The sequence below is a fragment of the Pteronotus mesoamericanus genome, unplaced genomic scaffold, assembly GCF_021234165.1.
Source record: "Pteronotus mesoamericanus isolate MK-2021 breed Mesoamerican mustached bat unplaced genomic scaffold, CSHL_Meso_final contig_173, whole genome shotgun sequence".
Taxonomy (NCBI): Eukaryota; Metazoa; Chordata; class Mammalia; order Chiroptera; family Mormoopidae; genus Pteronotus; species Pteronotus mesoamericanus.
Window position 1 is genome coordinate 13,469,794 of NW_026555072.1, and position 22,628 is coordinate 13,492,421.

Below are 22,628 nucleotides of genomic sequence, written 5' to 3' on the forward strand. Positions count from 1 at the left end.
TCCACAAATACCTACATTTAGGTAGCCATGTGTCCCACCCCAGCCCCCCATGGCCGGCACCACCTTTACCCACCAATCAATATGTAACTCCCTCACCCCCATCCTCACAAACTATGTAAGTCTTCAAGACAGGACCTGATGCTTTTTGCCACCCAAGCCTACGCCTTTCACCGCCGTCTTGGCTAGGCTCATTCTCTCCCATGAGAACTTATCACTAATAAACTTTGCTTGCATGCTAGTAGACTGCTGATCTGTAATTCTTTACTGCATAAGAAGAATCGAGTTTTTCCTGTAACAGAAAGACTCAGAAAGATACTTTGAACCTCCCTCCCTCTACCTGCTTAAAAGAATTCAAATAGAAAAATCTGCTTTAAGAAAGGTAGCTATCACCTTAGCATAATAAAACTGACGTGTGGCAGACAGAGAGGAACCTATAACCCTCAACTGCCCAATGCGTCCTCAGGCCTCATGTTCCTATAACTCCCATATGTTTATACATAATAAATTTTCTCCTGTTAATAGGTCTCATGTCTTTTTTACCTCCAAATTCTCTTGTCCAGTTTCTATTATCAAATAATGGCTATATAAAGGCCATTACTGTAAGTTGTTTTTAACCAAATTTTTCAACTGTGCATGATTATGTAGTTACTTTAAGGTTAGACAAAAACACATAATGACAAGATATTTTACATGATAGTAATTCTAAAGATAAATAGCACATTATATGTGTCATTTTTTAATCTTCTGGAAACTTCATGGAGAATAATGTTGATTATATATCATGGATGAAATGGGCATTCATCTTTGCTTAAATTTCCAAGACAGCATAGTTGGCAGGACTTATGTGTAAAAATCAAAGTGGTTACTCTGACTGGAAAAGTCATATATTACAAATAAGGTTAAGTTTTATTCCTCATTATAATAAAGTATGAATTATATCCTGTTATGGAGACTTGGGTGTTAAGGAGAGATATGCTAAATATCCATCCCAGACTTGCCACTCTTCTCTTCTGAATTCACTTAAAATAAAAATGTAAATTCTATCTATTTACTATAAATTTTTCTATGTGAGCTCTGGCTGGTGTGGCTCAATGGACTGAGTGCCGGCTGGCAAACCAAAATGTCGCCAGTTTGATTCCCAGTCAGGGCATGTCCCTGGGTTGCAAGCTGGGTCCCCAGTAGGGGGTGCACAAGAGGCAACCACACATTGATGTTTCTCTCCCTCTCTTTCTCCCTCCTTTCCCCTTTCTTTAAAAATAAATAAATAAATCTTGTAAAAAATTTTAAAATAATGCTTTAAAAATAATTTGCCATGTGAACTAGATATCAGAAGTCCTACTTCATACTTAGCTAGTGGAAGCTCAAATAATGGCTAGACTTTCTAAACACCGAGGAAAGGATTACATTGAAGAAATAAGTAAAATGATTTCTAGTAGACTTTTTGGATGTCTACTTCTAGACATGTTTAAAGGACTAAAAAAGCTGGTGACAAAGGGAAAACAGGTGAAGGGAACCAAGCTTTTGCCACCCCAAAAACTGCCTTTTGAGATTGATTTTAAGCTGGTCACCGGGAAACAAGACTCCAGAAGAGCCTTTGACCTTCCCCTTTCCTTCCTAAGAGATTCCAATGGAAAGGCCTTCTTCAGAAAAGAAATCTAAGGATGCTTGCCTTAGTGTATTTGAATTGAGTATAGGGAACGGGAGGGAAATGGGGGTGGGGGGAAGACAAAAAGGGTAAAGGGGGGTAAATGGTGATGCAAAAAGACATGACTTGCGGTAGTGAACACACAATACGATATGCAGATGATATATTATAGAATTATACAACTTGAACCTATGTAATTTTATTAACCAATGTAACCCCAATAAATTCAATAAAAATAATTTGACAATTCCAAATCATTAAAATGTCAAGTAATTTTTTGAAAATGGAGATTGAATGCAATCCAAGAAAATCTGTTACAGTGGTTAGAGTACTGAGATAGAAACAGGAGTTATTAAAAAAAGATATGCAAAACACAAGGGAGGGAGGGAGGCAGGGGGTGTGGGGGAGAGCGAGAGAGAAGAGCAAGCTTCTTTGTTCACCTGGGATTATATTAGCTTGGGTTTGGGAAGGACCAGGAGCATTTTCAAAAGAATCAATCAACTTCCCTACTTTGTGTGGGCTTTGGATGGGTTCACACCCCCTGGTAAGACTTACAGGCCACTTTGGTCAAGCACCTCCCCCTGTGCCTCCTACCAATCCAGTACTGGAAGCAGGGAAAGGAAGAGTGTTAACCCCCTCGGTGTAGCAATGCTGTCATCCCCAGAAGTGTGAAGCTGTAGCTTTCTGGTAAAGCAAGCAAGTGTATGTTCCCCAGTTTATTAAGCTGAGTGTCTATTTTTCTTGGCTTTCCTTTCTTATTAATAATTAGTTAATACTTAGGATAACGATTGCATATGATTAAAGGTTCTTCCTAATAGCGAAAAGCCATGCCAATAAGAATATGTTATAAGACTAATGAATGTAAAATATTTCATGATATCCTAAAAACAAGGAGGCCCTGGGTATTTCTTTTATTTATTTTTTAAAAGATTTTATTTATTTATTTTAAGAGAGAGGGAGAGGGAGATAGAGAGGGAGAGAGACATCAATGTCAGAGAGAAACATCAGTTGGTTGCCTCTCTCATGCCCGCAACCCAAGCATGTGTCCCGACCAGGAATTGAACCAGAAACCTTTCAGTTCACAGGTTGGTGTGCAATCCACAGAACCACACCAGCCAGAGAAACCCTGGGTGTTTCAAAAAGGTAGGGTTTTTTTTTTTTTTACTTTATTGTTATTGTTTACACTATTAGAGTTGTCCTCATTTTTTCCCACTTTGCCCTCCTCCACCCAGCCCTTGCTTCCCCTTTCCCTCAAGCCATCACCACACAGTTGTCTGTGTCTATGGCTTATGCATATATGTTCTTTGGCTAATTCCTCCACCCTCTTTCATTTAGTCCCCTCCTACCTCCCCTCTGACAGCTGTCAGTCTGTTCCATGTATCCATGCCTCTGTTTCTATTTGGTTCATCAGTTTATTGTGTCCATTAGATTCTGCATGTAAGTGAGATCATACGGTACTTGTCTTTATCTGACTGGCTTATTTTGCTTAGCACAATAATTTCCAGGTTCATCCATACTATCACAGAAATAAAGAGTTCCTTCTTTTTTCCACTGCATAGTATTCCATTGTGTAAATGTGCCACAGCTTTTTCATCCACTCATCTACTGATGAGCACTTGGGCTGTTTCTAGAGCTTGGCTATTGTAAGTAACACTGCTATGAACATAGGGGTGCACATATTCTTTTGCGGTGATGTTTTGGGATTCTTAGGCTATATTCCCAGAAATGGGATCAGTGGATCAAAAGACAGTTCTATTTTTAATTGTTTGAGGAAACTTCATACAGGGCTGCTCAGGAAGGTAGATTTAGAGCAGAGTTTCTCAACCTCAGCCTATTGAAATTTTTGGCTGGATAATTATATTTTGTAGGGTGCTGACCTATGCATCGTCAAATGTTTAGCACCCCCCCTGGCTTTTACCTAGTAAATGTCAGTCACACCCTGTCCCCCATTGTGACAACCAAAAATATCTCCAGACGCACTATGTGTCTCCTCAGTGGAGGATACCACGGATAACACCCTATCATGCCATTCACCTTCTGCTTATTTCACTCAGCAATACATCTTGGAAGTCATAGCAGTACACAAAAAGTCATTATTTTTATTGCAGCATGGAGTCCATTATGTGGTTGTGCAATCATTTATTGAACTGGTTCATTTCTGATGCACTCTGGGTTGTTTCCAATCTTTACTAATGCAAACAAGGCTGAGATGAATATTGTTGTGCATATCTTCTCTCATATGTGTGAGGGTATCTATAGAGCAACATAGAATTACTCGAAGTAGAATTAGTGAGTCACATGTCTATGCACCTCTCATTTCAATTCATGGTGCCAAATAGCTCTTGAGAGAGCTTATAACTATTGCAGTCTGACTAACAATCAGTGAGAGTACGGTTTCCCCTGCAGGTAAACTATTACCGTCTGTGTAATAGGCAGGATTTCTAAAATACCGCTTTTAAAGATACCCTGCAATACTTCTGAGAACCTGTAAATATGATAATTTATTACCCTCAAGAGTATGTAATATTATATAGCAGAGCTGATCTTAAGATAGGGAGACTATCCATGTGGGCCTGATCTCATATCAGCCGTTTTAGGAGAGCTTTCTCCAGCTCCCAGCAGGCTTCGAAGTCAGAGACATTTGAAGCATGAGGAGGACTTAATGCAACGTGGCTGTTTTGAAGACGGAAGGATCCACCTGAAGAGAAATGGATGGCCGTAAGGGACTGAGAGAGAGGTTAGTGAGTGAGGGATGGGGCTGTGATTCACAATCTGAAATTCAGGATTGGCGCCCCGTACACGAAGGGCAAGAAAATAACAAAGAAAGAGGCAGGCCACTCCAGATTGGTAGGTGGCAGGTTTAATAAGCAAGGTAACGTACAAATGAGGCTTATCTTGGGTGCCACAAGATGAGTAGATCTCCGCACCCACCACCAGAATCTTAAGGTTTCTGCAGAGACCTTAAGAGAGCCCTTTCATCTATACCACCCAAATGGTCTAAATGGCACATTACTGTCTCAAGGCTGCTTTGGAGCAGCATCTACTGTGGGGAAGACAAACAGAATGCACATTCCAAGGACAGGGGTCAGGGTAAGGAGCCCCCATGTCCAGCTCTCAGGTCAAAGGTCAACCGGTGGTCACATCCTCTCAGTGACCTCCTCCAACAAATGGGCACCTTAGTTCTGGATGTCCAACCTCTGGCCCGCAGGCTGAATGCGGTCCAAAATGGCTATGAATGCAGCCCGACACAAAATCTTTAATTTACTTAAAACCTTTTTTTCGCTCATCAGTTTTCAGCAGTGTTTGTGTATTTAATGTGTGATCCGAGACCATTCTTCTTCCAGCGTGGCCCAGAGATGCCAAAAGGTTGGACACTCCTGTTACAGCCTTAGTTCTACGAAGGAACTGAATTCTATCAGCAACCTAAGTGAGTTTGGAAGTGGGTTCTTCCCCCGGGGCTTTTCTCGAGAGAGAAATGCAGTTCTGGCACCTTGGTTTTGATCTTTTCTATTTCTGAGCAGAAAATCCAGCCATGCAGCCTGACCCAAGGAAACTGAGATATAATAAATCTGTGTTGTTTAAAGTTGCTAATTTTGTGGTGATTTGTTATGTAATAGTAAATTAACAGTGTGTTATTAGCATTTTGATTTTTATTACTCTCTAAGCAAGAATATTTCCATGCAGTTTAATTTTCATTCCTCTATGATAGAAATGAACATCTTTTCATTTATTTAAAAGTCATTTTTATTTCTATTTTCTATATTTTAATCTATACAGAGAAGTTTTCTTGCAATGTTGATTTATTGTTTAATCAACCGTGGACAGGCTTTATGTATTAAGAAAATTAGTTTTGCTTTTGATTAGATGTACAAAATATGTGTGTATCTATCTCTCTATTTTTGTTGGGTTTTTTTTTTTTTTACTTTTCTAATGATTATATTAATCAAATAATCATTATTTTTCTTACAGTTGCAAGGTATTTCAAAGTACTCTTATTTGTTCTTAGAAAGGCCTTCCTTATGCCAAGATTATATAAAAGTTCTTTCCATGGTTTCTTCTAGTGTTTTACTGTTTTGATTGCAACATTTACATCTTATTTCCTTATGAAGTTTATTCTAGTATAGAAGTGAGATATCAGTCAAACCTACCCCAACATCATTTATTGAATAGCCTACATAAGAATTTCAAAATATAGTCCCTCATAAGTATTATTTAGTGCTGGGTTAGCAGCACTTAACAACTGGACATTAACTCTGTTTAATTATCTTTAATTAATCCTCACTTTCCAATACTGGAACCCCACAGAATATTATTTGTGACTTGTTATTTTACTACATATATTTGTATATGGAAAAATTTTTTCATTATATATGAAAGTTAATGTAAACTTTATATACTTTCCATTCTGTACTTTTCAGACTATACCCCAAAAAGAAAAAAAGAAGGTTTCACTTTCCCCTATATTTTTTTCTGGAAACTTCTTGTTGAGATTCAATACTTCTGTCAAATACATTATCATTTTTGTATACTGGTTTACCTTTTTTCTCTTCCATTTTTTATTTGTAATTGCTCTTCTCTGTATGATTTAGTGTATCTAGAGAATTGTTTCAACTTTTTAAAATTGATTTATTTATTATCTTTAGAGAGAGGGGAAGGAAGGGAGAAAGAGAGGGAGAGGAACATCAATGCGAGAGAGAAACACTGATAAGCCGGCCGCCTGCTCCCCTCCCCACACACACTTTACTGGCCTCGACCAGGGACCAAACCAGCCGCCCAGGCCAGGAATCAAACGAGTGACCCTTTATTTTGCAGGACAACACGCAACCCACTGAGCCACACCAGTTGGTGCAGAAATTGCTCCAAATTTTACTAATAATAATTAACTTTATTTTACTTTTGACTCTGATTATTTTTTTTTTCAGTTTCAAAATGCCTAGCATTTTTGCCCTTTTCCTCTGTCCTACATTTCCAATTTCATTGTCCTCATTTCTCCCTTAAAGTGTATGCTTTTGCTGGAGTAAAAATTGCCATTACTTTCCATCATTTATTCAGTATTTGATTGGTGAACCACATAACACCAGCATTTTAGACAGGGCTAGTTTCATAGTATAAGCTTTGTATCAAATTTTATTGGGCTATAAGATATTGATGTCTATTGAGTTATAAAATGCAGCCACCATCAAATGAGGACCTGATAAATGGGACTAGTTGAAGGCTGAAATCAATGTGAAAAAAATCCCAAAGTGGTGATTATGAAAGCTATTGTTCATCAAACTATTCAAGGCTCTCTCATCCCTCAATTCATTTATATCTCTACATGTACTTTATTTGCTGTTTGACCCCAGTGAGTCCCAGAACCCTTTTGGAATTACTTTATACAGAATAAAAAATCTGTTTCCAGAGGGCTTGTGAGGCTGGCAAAATAAATGAGACAATTAAAAAACCCATTCTGTAACCAAAGGGGAGGAAAAACCTGTAAAACAGGTAATGAAAAAAATCTTTTCAATTACAGATTCTAAAGGAAATATATATCTATATATGTATATATAATTTGATATACACTATTCATTTCAGTATGCTTTCCTTATCTATACCTTTGTAAGTAGCTGATTTTTCATAAGACAGAGCAAGTCTTTAAAAGGACATTGACGTTTTGAAATCAAAGTGTGCCAAGAATTTCGGTATGGTGATGGTAGACAAATGCTTGGGATGGTGAGGGTAGACAAAGGAAAGCTTTGTTTCTGTATACCAGTTGAAGAAATTGTAACTTGTAGTGTATCTAATTCCATTATATAAGTCAATGTTGGATAAACTACCTTTTTCAACCCTGTAAGCATATAGCGAAAACTCTTTCCTTTGCCCCCTTCCAAGAAGGAGCTTCTGAAAATTTCCTTATTTTGTCTCCACAATGCTCTCACTCCCCCTTCTCCTCCTTAATCCTCTTTTTTTTTTTTAGCTTAACACTCAGTAAAGTGTCTTGCAACAAGATTTACATGCAGTTTCCACAAATAACAGACTTTTTATTTATATCAGTGAAAGAAAAAAAGAGAAATTCTGATACCCAGACGCTTGGTGTAATTGTAAAGGGACGCTATGACATATATTAAGTAGAACAATTTTTGAAATTTCTAATAAAAGAGTTAGGTTCAGAAGCTTTAAAATTTAATTGTCGCTCAGTTTCCAATGTTGAACAGAACTATACATGTGGGCGAGTGGGTTTCATGATTATATGTACACACACAGAGAGAAAATGGGGGAGGAGGAGGGAAGGAAACAAGGAAGGGAGAGAGAGAGAGAGAAGGGAGAGAGTTGAATTATCAAATGAAAGAGTATTTTTATTGAGAGTATCACACCTCAAAGTGACTTATAGATACTATTTTCTATGTGTGCCACAATATGAAAACAGATTGGGGAGCACTGTTGACAGGGAATTTCTGAAGCAGTGCAATACAGTCATGCACTGCCTAGCGACATTCTGGTCAAAGACTGACCGCATTTATGACTAGTAGGCTACACCATCCAGGTTTGTGTAAGTATACCCTATGATGTTCACACAGTGATGTAATTGCCTAAAGATGCATATCTCAGAATGTATCGTTGTTAAACAGCCCACCCTGTAGTCCTTCAAACTGAGATGTTAAGTCCTTTATGTAGTAATGGGAATTAGGTGAATCTTCCCTCCCTAAAGCAGAATTTTTCCCCAAAATCTGCCTTTTGCTTGAAAAATGTTCATTCTTGAGAAATGTGAGTGTGTGTTCTTATTTGTGTATTTGATTAGAGAAGATAAAGATATTGAGTAGTTTATCTCAAACGGATGCTTGTCAGTCCATGAACACTTGGTCTCTGCTCCATGATAAATATAGAAATTGAAAGAAAGTTTACATACCTTAAGAGCAATTTACTATTTTGAGGCCTATGTTATCTCTCTTCATGAGGAAGGAAAGATTCTGACAAGACATTTGACTGGATTTGCCACAGGACACGATGTTCTGGACTGTTGATGTTCCACACATGGTTCTGTTTCAAGCTGAATAAACCAGATTTTTGCAAATGCATTGTTGATCATTGTGACTGGCCTGGTCAACGTTAGAATGGGCCAACCCACATTCCATGTAAAAGTGAGATGTCCTTAAACCTACATAATCATAGTATAGAAGAGGAGGTACGTTCTGATAGCAGAGAGGGAAGAATTTATACTTTCTGCTGGGGCCAAAGAGCAGAGAAACTCGCAAGTGGGTGGAGCTGACTGGAGAATGCCTTGGGTGAGAACTGAGCTAGCTCCTGTGTGGAGATCTGATGGAATGAGGCTGAAGCTTAAGAAGAGGTCAGGGGTCTTTGGGCCCTCAAAACGGCTTCTTTAAGAAAACACGAAGGCATCTCCTCTAACAATAAGCCATCAGTAGAGTCCAGTTAAAAACCATAGGCTGGACCTCATTTGCGCTGCTGGGAATTCATTCATTTGGAGCTGAACCTCAGTCTCTATGTACCCATAGAGGGTTCGCTCTAACTGACATCCATTCTGATTGGTCAGTACCGTTTGTGTACATCCCAAATAATACCTACGTCAATGTTTCTCCTTCAGGTTTTCAGAGCAGGTACAGCATAGACTAGCTGTTCTCTCTTGAAGAATATCCTCAACCTTGACAAGAAGAATGAAATGAAGACCTTAGGAAAAGAACTGAGAGATTGTTTTGGAGTGTAGGAGGCAGTACACTTGTCAATTCTGAGAAACAGACAGAAAGGAGGTATTTTTATGAGAGATTGTCTTAGGTTAGGTTCTCACTCCATGTCCGACAAGTGGCTACATTCTGGGAATGAGGTTATTTTTGCTGTGTGTGTGTGCATGCACACACATGCATATGCGCTAAAGTAAATTTGATATAAATTTTCATTGTTTGCATTTTTCCATTATTCTTTAAGAAGAATGTGTATCTCATGTCATAGTTTTTGGATATTTATTCTGCTCTTCCTTCACACCCTCTGTCCCCTCATGGAATTTTTCAGTCACAGAGATAAACTTAAAGGCCTATGGAACTGGGGTCTTCCCAAACCCTGAATTCACATCTTGTTAATAAGTAAGGTGATTATCCACAACAGTTTAATAAATGTGATTACAATAGACTGAAAGAGTTATTATTCCATTTAAATGTCCATTGTATTGAGAGGACATAGAAGAGAGTTTGCTACCTTCCTTTAATTCTGATTTAGTGCAATGCTGCAGATAGAAGCAATCAGTTGAGGAAATTAGTGCTCTTGGTAATTCAATTATAAATATATTCCAAGTACAATCTACACAATTGGGAAATATATACTATCCTTTACTCTAGCTAGTCCCCTATGAAAGCCAGATTTTCCAGTTGGAATTCGACCCTAATTTGTATGTGAATAATTGGAAAAGCACTCAACTAGGAGGTTCCAGTAACTGACTGCATATTTTAATAATTACTACCATTTATTTAACGATTTTTAAAATTTCATTTTCATTTCACAAATATTTATGTGGTACTTACTTGTGTGAAATGTAACTGATTTACAAAGTAATGTCCAGTGATTGTTAATATGAGAACAGTTTGTGTAACATCGATGTAACCTTGTCGCCAAGGAGAGCAGACTGTAATGAGCATGCGTGAACAACGAAGATTTCACTGTACCAGTTGCTGGGGGGCAGAAGATGCCATTGAGCTATCATGTGTACTGTGTGGCCATCACATTCAAAATGATTGAGCGAGTACAGCAACAAATCTGCATCAAGTTTTGCATTAACCTTGAACATTCTTCTGTGGAAATCATTTGGAAGATTCAGAAGGTTTTTGGGTACGATGCAATGAGCTCAGTGCAAATAAAAGTGTGGCACAAACACTTAAAAGATGGTTGAGAGTCTGTTGAAAGTGATGTGTGTCCCGGAGGGCCTGCAACAAGCAGAACACCTGAGAATGTGAACATGTACAGGCTGCAATCAACAGAGATTGGTGACTGACAGTGCAAGAACTAGAAGCTGATCTGGAGATTCCAAAAACTACTGTGTCCAAGATTTTGACACAAGATCTTTGTGGCAAAATTTCTTTCATGGCTTCTGCTACAAGAGCAGAAGGAACATCGTGCTGCAGTTGCTAATGACTTGATTCAAACCACTACCAATGAACCAGATTTCCTCAAGAAGGTCATAACTTTGAAAGGGACTGAGGCATCACTGTCCTATGTACAATGTTTCTTGTATCTTGTGTCTTCTTCAATAAATGTCTCTATTTTTCGTATTACATGGATGAATACTTTCTGGAAAGACCTTGTATAAAAAATAATTATTTTAATCTTCTGTAAATCCCTATGGTGGTACTGTTATTTCCATATATTACAGAAGAGAAAACTGAGGCACAAAGAAGTTAAATACATTGCTCCAGGATACACTGCTAGTAAGTTAGCAAAGCAAGGATTTGCAGCTGGATGGTATGGCTCTAGAGTTTATCCTCCATAATCACTATATTGTGCCATCTACCTAACCAGTATGCCAGAGTAGAGAAAGCACATCCTATTAGGATTTCATAAATCATGCTATGTAGGCCACTAACCACTTAGTTTATGAATAAACCAGTTGGAGAGATCAATATATTCTTATACATTATACATATATATAATATAATATGCATAATATGCATTTATGTATGTTCTTAAGTATATTCTCAATACGTATATCAATATGTAATGTTAACATATATTCTTATTCATTAAAATATGTATTATACTACTTTTGATCACTTAACATGATTATTACAGCCTTTGTTCCTACTTAGATATTTTAAAGTTTTAATATATTAAAGCTTAAGTGCACCCAAGTATGGTCAGAAGTAGTGTTCAAATGCAATGACCTTATTCTACATTTCCTGTCTTGCATTACATGTTGCATTCCTATGTCTTATTGTGTCAGACAGGGGCCATGATATTTAATACATACATTTTACCACTATTTATAATATACTACAGGCTTCCTTGATTCTTGTTAAGACAACATATGGTAACAAGGTAGACATATACCATATAATTTAAAATAACTTCTTCATATGAGTAACCTAAGTCATTATTTAAATTTAATCACATGAATCCAGGCTAAGAATTTGCCTTCCCTTCTCTAACCACTTTTGAATATAGTATTTGTCTGCCCTTGTCCTAACCAGGTCAAAGTTATGAAAGCCCTTGAAATTTAGCCCCACTCAGTATTGGACATTGTTACTCATTTACTCAACAGTTATTAATTAATAACAAACTTCTTCATTGCTTAATGTGTATTTGCTAAAAATAAATAAATTAGATCAAGAGTTGCCTGGGGATAAAATTCCCAGCCCCATAAAATGACTGATGATGGGTCATAGGTTACCAACTATGACAACCTTGTTCTTTAGATCGCCAGTCTAGCTTGCATCTAGGCCTCTCCTGTGAGACCCAATTGGGGTTAATACCATCTAAGAGTAAGTTTGGAAGAAATACAGAGGCCTCTGGTAAAGCTTTGTTTTTGAAAGGGACAAATTTCAGGAGCACCATCCTTACTCTTCATTCCTACCTTGAGATGAGGTACAATGGTTAAAGATACAACAGTCATCTTTCACCTACAAGTCAACAAGCATAAAGGAAAAGAATGAATACACTAAGTGCAGGGAACAGAAAATAGAAATTGCAGGAATATTTGATATAATCATTTAGCAGATGAATTAATGCCAGGACGGCCTACTCCAGAGTTCATGATACATAAAATCAACACTTATTTGTTTAAGTCCCAGGTAGCATGGATTTCTTGTACTTGTATCAGAAAACATATCCAACCAATACCACCAAAGAGATCCCAGGCACTCAATATATTGGGTTTAATTACCCAACAAATAAAATGTTAACCAGCTAGCTATGTACCTAGCTCACTTACTACCTTCATCCCATTCTACCCACATCTTAAGATCATCACTATGCATAACAGCAGGCAATAGCGTCTTATGAGCACTTGTCATTCATTAATTCAAAAATATATAGTTATTATTATTGAGCACATTCTATGTGCCTGATACTCTGCTAGACAGTTGTGAAAAAAAGTGTTCAGAAACAGGCTAGGAAAATTGTCACCCTAACATAACTTATAGTCTAGTCTGGGAGAAAGATACTAATTACATAATCATGAGATAAATACATTCGATGTAAGTCTAATGAAGAAGAGGAATATATTGCTATGTGAGCCTAAATTAAGGAGATTTAATTAGTTAAATAGTCACAAAGTCTCTCCTAAAGGGGTGATTTATGTTTTCCTGAAAACTAAAGAATGAATAAGTTCATAATATATATTGGTCTATAGTTTTCTTATAATGTCTATCTAGTTTTTGGTATCAGATATACACTGACCTCATAGAATGAGTTTAACAGTGTCCCCTCCTCTTTAATTTGCTGAAATTGATTTTGTATAATTGGTATTATTGACAGTGGTTTTATTTCTTCTTTGAATGTTTGCGAATTCATCAGGGAAGGCATGTTAATCTGGGATTTTCATTGTGGGATGCTTTTTAACTACATATTCCATTTCTTTAATAGATATAAGGTTACTGAGATTATATTCTCCTTGTGTAAACTTTGGTAGTGTCTGTTTTTCAAAAATTTATGCAATCATATATGTTACTAAATTTATTAGCATAAAGTTGTTTGTAATAGCCCCTTATTTTAGTATTTGCAGAATTCATAATGAAGCCACCTCTCTCATTCTTGACATTGGAAATTTGTGCCTTTTCTATGATAAGCCGGGATACAAATTTATCAATTGTATTGAGCATCTCAGATAGCCAGCTTTTAGTTTCATTCATTTTCCTTATTTTTTTCTCTTTAAAATCCATTGATTCCTGTTCTTATATTTACTATTTACTTTATTCTGCTTAATTTATGATTCATTGGCTTTTATTTTTCTAGTGTCTTAAAGTGGAAGCTGAAGACATTAATTTGAGGCTTTTTTTCTAATATAAGAATTTTAATACTATGAATTCCCCACGAAATACTGCTTCAGCTGCATTACACAAGTAAACTAAAATCTTTTTTTTATTTTTACAAAGGTCAAAATATTTTCTACTTTCTCTTTTGATTTCTCCTTCAACACATCAGTTATGTAGAAGTATATTACTTAGTCTTCAAATATTTGAAGAGTTTTAAAAACTTTTTATTATTGAGTTTAAATTTAATATTGTTGCCGTCAAAGGATGTATTTTAATGACTACAATCTTATACATTGAATAAGATTTATTTTATGACTCATAATATTGTGTATATTGGTAAATATTACATGTGCTCATGAAAAAATGAGCAATCTGCTCTCGTTAGGTGGAGTGTTCTATAAATGTCATTTAGTACAAGTTGGTTGATAGTATTCTTCAGGTCTTCTATACCCTTACTATATTTCTGGCTATTTGTTCTATCAATTTTTGGCAAAGAAGTATTAAAATGTCTACCTATAATTGTTTATTTGGAGAAAGATTGGGAGTGAGGTGAATGTTGTCGTTTCTCCAAATATGCATTTCCCTCTGCCCCACTGTGCTGTGTTAAAAAATCACATGACTTGGAATGAATTGAACCTATCCCAAGCCCTAGAAGCTGACAGTACTTGGTGTAAGCCAATCAAGACTATCCTGCTTGCTTCTCAAAGTGACTGATTCAGGTTTCCAGAAGAAAGTCAATTAATATGTGATATTCTCCTAGTTAACAAGATTGGTTTAGAACTCTATTTGGGTGACTCAGTTTCAACTAGTGGTTTGTGAGGGCCTCTTGGAGTAAAATGTCTATGCTATTTTTAAAGAATCACCAGAAGGGGTCACTAGTCTTCCTTTCTGAATGTTGTGGTAAGTGGATGTGATGACTGGAACTGCTGTAGCCCTATTGCTACCGAGACGAAAGCCAATATAAAGAAGCCGTTGACATCATGAAGTTGAGGTTGAAATATGGTGCACATGTTTATTGTAATCTTTGATCTACTGAATCAAATAAAATCTAGGTTCATATTAGAGCCGGACTGTTAGTTACTTGGGTCAATAATGCCCTTTATTGGTTTAATTTTCCTCGTGCTACATTTTCTGATGACTGGAATTGAATCTATCCTGGTTTAGGAGGGTACTGGTAGCTCATTCAGATTTAACATATTGTAATCTCAAAACTTGGATAAAATACTTTGAAAACTATGTTAACATTATGGAAAAGTTATTTAACAGAATTTTTGGTAAGATAAAATAAGGCAATAAGATATAGTCTATTAATTTGTCTAAATTTAGGATTTACAAGATTTAGATATCTTGACCCTTACCTTATTCATGCCTAATATTGCATATTTATTTACAGAGGCATGTAGTACAGGGAGCTTCTGGATCGAGGGACACCAGGCATTGCTGAGGGAGGAATACTATACTAAAAACAAGGGAATTAAGTTAAAGTTTATATACTGAGTGCTAAAACTTTTCAGTCCTCTTACTTCATTTAGATATCATGACAGCCAAGTTAATAACAGCTGGAAAGACTCTGACTAACCCAAGGGAAAATACGTAAAGATACCAACATTGCACATTATCTTTAGGTATAGAATTTCCCTAAGAAAATATTCTTACTAGATTGCTGATCTGGAAAGTCCAGAGTAAAAAATGCACTTATGTGTACAGAACTTTCCGCATTTTAGTGCCACGTTCTTAAATATGAACAGGTGGTCAAGGTTTTCCTATTATCATATTAAAAATGCTAACACTATGGAGACTAAAGAAATAAGGCATAACAACTTAAAGGAAAGAGAGGCCATATTGGTAGATAAAAATCTTTTTAAAAAAATTTTTTTAAAGATTTTATTTATTTATTTATTTTTAGTGGTGGGGGGAAGGGAAGGAGAAATAGAGGGAGTGAAACATCAGTGTGTGATTGCTTCTTGTGCACTCCCTACTGGGGACCGGGCCCACAACCCAGGCATGTGCCCTGACTGGAAATTGAACCAGTGACCCTTTGGTTCGCAGGCTGGCACTCAATCCACTGATCCACACCAGCCAGGGCTGGAAAATAAAATCTTAAGAACAAAAATTATTTACATCTTCAGAAAGATAATAGGAAATATTATAGCCATGAATTAAGAACAGGATGCTATAAATAGAACTAATGGAAGTTGAAAATATGAACACAGATATGAGAAATTCAGCACAAAATTGAAAACAAATCTGTTAGAAGACATGTTAACAAACTTTTTAAATAAATGACCAGATATTAAATATTTTAGGCCTACAGGACATATGGTCTCTGTTTCAACTACCAAACTCGGCATTTGTAACAGAATGGACATGTCTGGGTTCCCAGAAAACTTTATTTAGAAAAATGGGTGGCAAACCCATGGGCCGTATTTTGCTAACCCCAAACCTAAAAGATACTTTTAAAAGTCCAAGGAATGGTAAAAAAAAAAAAAAGGCAGAAAAATATAAAACAGATTGGAAGTCATCCAGAGGTCCAATAGCTAAATAATAGGTGTTCCAGAAATACAAAAGCAAAATAAAGAAGAAAACAATAAAAGAAGTAGTCAAGACAATTTTATGGAATTTAAGATTTTAAGGATATGGCTTTCCTGATCAGGAGGTCCCATTATTTTTCAATACCATAGACCCAAACGCATCTATGACAAGGTAAAAATGTGGGAATTTCAAAGTAAAGGGGCAAAGAGAAAAAACTTCAAGCATTTCCAAAGAGGCAAGTAAAAAAGAAAAAAAGTATATATGCAAATAAAAAGGACTCAAAATGGCCTTGGTCTTCTTCAGCAGAATATTGGATGCTAGAAATTGTTGCAGCAATGATTTCGAGATTTAAGAAAAAATTATTTAACGTACATGAAATTAAACTATTGGTTAAATGTGTGGATAAACTAATGGTCTTTTCTGATAATCAAGGTCTCGAAACTTTACCTCACAGGCCCTTTTACCAGAAAATTACTTAAATTAATGTGTTCCACTTCAACAAGGCCAAGCAAAAGAAAAATGGTATTCAGGAAACAGGGCCTCTAGCACAAGACAGTGCTAATGGAAAACCACAATGAAGTTCTTACATCCATGTTCATATTTTCAACTTACTTTTTCTTTTACTGTTTTTTCTCCATTACGATTTAGTTCCCTTATACCCCGCCCCTCTGCAATCACCACACTGTTGCCCATGTCCATGAGTCCTTTTTCCTTTTTGCTCAATCCCTCCACCCCTTATTTGCCCCCTCTCTTAGCTGTCATCCCGCTCTCTATGAGTCTGCCTCTATGTTCCTTTTTAGTTTGGTTTATTCCTAAGATTCCACATAAGAGTGAAATCATACGGTATTTGTCATTCTCTGACTGGCTTATTTCACTTAACATAATGTTCTCCAGGTCAGTCTATGCTGTAGCAAAGGCTAAAATTTTCTTCTTTTTTATGGCCGAGTAGTATTCTGTTGTGTAAATGTCCCATAGTTGTTTTATCCACTCCTCTACTGATGGACACTTGGGTTGCTTTCAAATCTTGGCAATTGTAAATAATGCTGCAATGAGTATAGGGGTGCTTATGCTCTTTCAAATTAGTGTTTGGGGTTCCTCTGGATATATTCCCAGAACTGGGATCACTGGGTCAAAGGGCAGCTCCATTTTTAATTATTTTGAGTTACCTCCATACTGCTTTCCACAGTGTCAACTTTCATTGGTTTTATTTATAGCATCTTGTTTTTAACTCATGGCTATAATATTTTCAATTGGTGATGTTAAAGAGATGATAGCTAGGCAATAGGCTTAGCAAGCAACCAATGAAGACTGGAGCAGGTCAGCGAGCTACAGGGGCGACGTCTCCAAGGAGGTTGAATTGGATGGAGGACTTTATGAGTATGAATGTGTTGATGCGTTGAGAAGTGATTTAGACAATTGGGGAAGGTTTGGGGGAATACTTTAGTGATAAACACATGAAAGTAAACCAAAAACACAAAAATATATTAAGTGCTTGGAAAAATGAAGTTATGCATGAAAATAAAAATAATAAAGCAATGCATGGCTTAAAAGTAAGTGTCATTAAGAGGATATAATAATATAAAGGTAGAATTTTGATCGAAACAAAATTATGATATAACTTCATCAAGAAGATGGTGTGTGTATGTGATGATGAGCTTGTGGTGAGAGATCACTAAATCATCACCTACTAAAATAAAAAATAATGACAACAGTAAATGCTAGTGAGGATGAGGAGCAACTGGATAATTCATAAATTTCCAGTGGGAATGTAAAGAGTATCACCATGGTGGGAAAAAGTTTGACATTTTCTTATTAAACTAAACATGCAACTACCATAAGGCCCACCAAATGCACTCATGGGCATTCGACTTAGAGAAATTCAAACTTATATCCACACAAAAACTGAATATTCAAAGTAGTTATTCATATTATTCAAAAACTGGGAAGAGTCCAGATTCCCTTCAACAGGTAAATAGTTAAAAAATAGTGATATATCCATACCATGGAATATTATTCAGCAATGAAAAAGAATGAACTATTGGTATATGCACTAACTTGGAAAATATCCAGATTATAGTAATTGAAGTAAGTCCATCCCAAGAGCTTACATAGTGTATGATCTATGAAACGTGATTAAAGTGATAACATTTTAGAAATGGAGCACACGTCACTGGTGAGTTATGGGTGTGAGGCTGAAGAGAGCTGAGTGAGGTTCTAAAAGGGCAAGAGGAAGGGTCATTGTGGTACTGAAACTCTCCAAGATTTTGAATGTAGTAGCAGATACATGAACTTACACAAGTTATAGAATTATATAGGATTGAACATACACACACACAAATGAATATTGGTAAAACAAGCAATATGAATGATATCAGTGCTTTATATCAATGTCAACATACTGGTTATATTACATTATGTCTTGCAAAATCTTACCATTGAGGAGAAGTGGGAAAATAGTGCATGAGCTATCTCTATATTATTTCTTATAACCACATGTGAATCTATAATTATCCTAATACAAAATTTAAATTTTAAATAAAATAAATTTAAAAAAACTTCAAATAAATAAAAATTTTATGAAATCTCCCACTCCTCACTCCTCAAAATGTTACCATTGGGTTATCTGGACAAAGTACACATGAGATTTAAAAATTAAAATTAAAAAACCAACCAAACCTCATTGTTTTGGTACACAATGCTCTATGGCGAGTATCACACGGTTCTCAAATTCTAAATCATTCCACTTTTGTTGTGCATTTAAAGGGAGATTTACTTCCTGTGTAGGAAGTGCATAATTCAGCCAGACAGTGAGAAGAACATAAAAAACACTGCAGAGACAGCAAGCTCTGTGAGAATTTGCTCACTAAATTTGTGCCTGCAAGGCAGATTGATTATCTGGTTTCTAGTCGTTTCAAATGTCTTCCACTATATTTATAGGTAGCTGGGAGTTGTCTGTTGTTTTCTTGTGGAAATGTAAATAGCCAGTGAGTGATCTTCTGGTTGACCTGTGCAGCAGGAAAATGTGAAATCAGCAGTTAAGGGCTTGATTTATTTCCAGTTGTAACCCTTTCTTTCCTGCGCTGCACCAAGTTTGGGTACAATCAAAAGTGCTGGTGGGCAAATGCATTGTATGTGACTTGGTTTGGTGACTGGACTAGTTTGTTTACTCTAAGTCACTCAAGACCCTCCCTCCCATGTAGGCCACTCACATATCTTCTGAGGCAACATTTAGATTTGTGCTCCCCTACATGGTTGCCACGAGCCACACGTGACTATTTAAATTAAAGCCTAAATTAACTGCAATTAAGTAAAACAACAAAAATAGTTACTTCATAGCAGTAGCCACATTTTAAGGGCTATATAACAGGGATAAATATTCCAACATTTTATGCTTCTGTAATTCTGTTATGAGAACAAACTATTTCCAAATGATTCTATGACAAGAGAAGAAATTGACCAGCTTCTGTCAAATAAAAACAAAATGAAAACTCAAATGTTTTGCCCAGTGGGCCAATACACATGACTGGAGCTGAAAGTATTCTCTTTATATTATTTAGCTTCTTATCCTGTTTAAATTTTTTCAGGCTGTTGGCATGAAATTTATGAGTATAGCACAGCACTAGGTATAACTATCTCTGAAACCATCCATGCTTGTCATGGTCTCAGAGGCTTAGGTGTATCAGCGGGACTATTATTCTTCCTTTTCCCACTCTTGAAATATTCAATATTTGTCATTCTCACTCTCCTCCTCCTACTTTTAGACTCTGATCAAGGAACCACAGAGGAAGAGTGTTGAATGTTGAAAACTTATTTTTAAAATAATCTAAATAATCTAACATTGTTAGGTTTAAATAAAATTAGCATGTGCATAAGAAAATTAAGTCAGTCATAAGAATAGTGGTCTAATTAATGAAATTTACTTTTCAGAGTTGAGATTTGGGGCTAGAACCCCTCTCTAGTCCTATGGCTCATCACATAGAACGCAGAGAAGGGGAAAAGATATTCACCTTCATCCTTGTCCCCAATGTCAAGGCAGAGTGATAGGCTTTCTTTTTTTTTTTAAGACTCTATTTATTTATCTTTAGAGAGTGGAGGAGAGGGAAAAAGAGAGAGAGAGAAGCATCAATGTGTGGTTGCTTCTCACGTGCCCCCTACTGGGGACCTGGCCTGCAAACCAAGCATGTGCCCTAGACTGAAAATTGAACCCGTGACCCTTAGGTTCTCAGGCCAGCCCTCAATCCACCGAGTCACACCAACCAGGGCAAATAATAGGCCTTTTTATTCTCACTGCCCAATTCCTCAATTATTTAATTCTTCTCTAAGGAGCTTGCATTGAGGGAGGAAACTTCCAGTTAGAGTTTTTGGATTGAGAACACCTCTTATTTTAAATAAGCCATTTGTCTGTTAGAAATGAATTTTTAAATTGCATAGAAGCATAATCAATCTTGGTTTTTTTCATATGCATTATTGTGTTATGTTTGCTCTTTAATGTTTGTAAGGTTTTTGTAAATTAGATGACATGGAGCTTGAGGATTTTGTATTTTTTAAATATTTTTATATATTTTTGAATTTATAATCACTTTATAAAGTGATTATAAGTGAATTACTTTAATTATAAAGTAATAATTTTCCATGATTTACAGTCTAGGATACTTATTAATTTCCTCTGCTTTAAACATATGTGTTGCTAAAAAAAAATAGTAGTACAGTATTAAAGAAAATCTTATCTACCCATCTTCCTACCCTCTAATATAATCATTTGAATGTGTTCATTTTACCTCAATCTTTAACCATTGATCAGTTAACAGTAGTTAATAGCCTATATACATATTTGTACAAAGTCTGTCCAGAGAAAGTCCAGCCATTGTTACTATAACAAAAGTGGTTTGCACGATATCGGTGTAACCTGGCAGCCAAGGAGAGTGGACTGGAATGTGCATGCATGAAGGATGACGACTTCACTCTACTAGTCACTGGGGGTGTTACATGCTGTTGAGTGAGCATGCGGACTGGGTGGCCATCACATTCAAAATGACTGAGTGAGTAGAGCAATGAACCTGCATCAAATTTTGTATGAAGCTTGAACATTTCTCTGTGGAAACTATTCAGATGATTCAGAAGGTGGCAGCTATGGACCACTGGTGATTGGCAAATTCATCATGACAAAGGCACCCACTCATGCATCACGTCTCATGCAGAGTTTTTTTGGGAAATGTCAAATAACCCAGGTGACTCAGACCCCTAAAGCCCAGATTTGGTGCCCTGCAGTTTCTAGCTTTTGCTGAAACTAAAATCACCTTTGAAAAGGAAGAGACTTCAGACCATTGTTGAGACTCAGGAAAATACGACGGGGCAGCTGATGGCAATCGGGAAAACTGTGAGGTCCCAAGGTGTCTACTTTGAAGGGGACTGAGGCATAATTGCCCTAGGTACAATGTTTCTTGATTCTGTATCTTTGTCAATAAATGTCTCTAGTTTTCATATTACAATTGTATACCTTCTGGACAGATCTTGTATACATTTTGTTTATTTAATATTAGTTTAAAATTATTAGCTAATGATCACTTTTAATCATTTTGGTTGTTGCATAAGGCCCATCAGTTTGTTATGCTAATATGACATAAATACTCTATATCGTATGATTTTTATAAATTTGTTCTTTTATTTTTCTTGATATATAATTTTGTTAGCTCCCAAGATGGCCCTCAGTGATCCTCTCCTCCTGATATCCATGTCCTTATATAATCCCCTCCGATTGTCTAGGGCAAACATGTGACCCACGGGACACTGCGGAGACGACAGTGTGTAACTTCCAAGGCTAGGTCATAAAAAGCATGGCAGTGTCTTCCTTGTGTTCTTGGATTGCTCACTGTGAGAGAGGCCGGCAGGCATGTACTAAACGAGCAGCCCTGTGGAGAAAGAACTCAGGAGGAGAGGAACTAGTGCCTTTTTCCAGGAGTCAGCACCATCTTCCCAGCCAGGTGAGTGAGTCACCTTGGAATATGATCTCTCAGTCAAGCTCAAGCCTTCCAATGACTGCAGCTCTGCAGTCTGAGTCCTTCCTGAAACCTTACATGAGACCCAAAGCCAGAAGCAAACATTTAGGCCACTCCCAAGTTTCTGACCCATAGCAACTGTGGCAGACAATAACTGTTTGTTTATTTGTTTTTAAGCCATTAAGTTTGGGGATAATTTGTTATGCAGTAATATCTAACTATGTAATACACTTTTTAAAAACAGATAACCTAGAATGCAGTTTTTGTTAATGGACAAAAAATGCTTTCTATACAGTGTGTTATTGTCATTTATAAAATAGACCTGTTACTTCATCTAAATGCAAAGTTATGTCAACAAACACAAAGGCAAAAGCAAACGAATATCACAGACGTTACACAAGGTCTGGCAGAAGAAACACCTGCTTGAGAAAAACCTGCTGTAGGTAGGGTAATAATATGGATGTAGTAATTTATAGTTTTAATTTGAACATTTCACCTAAAATG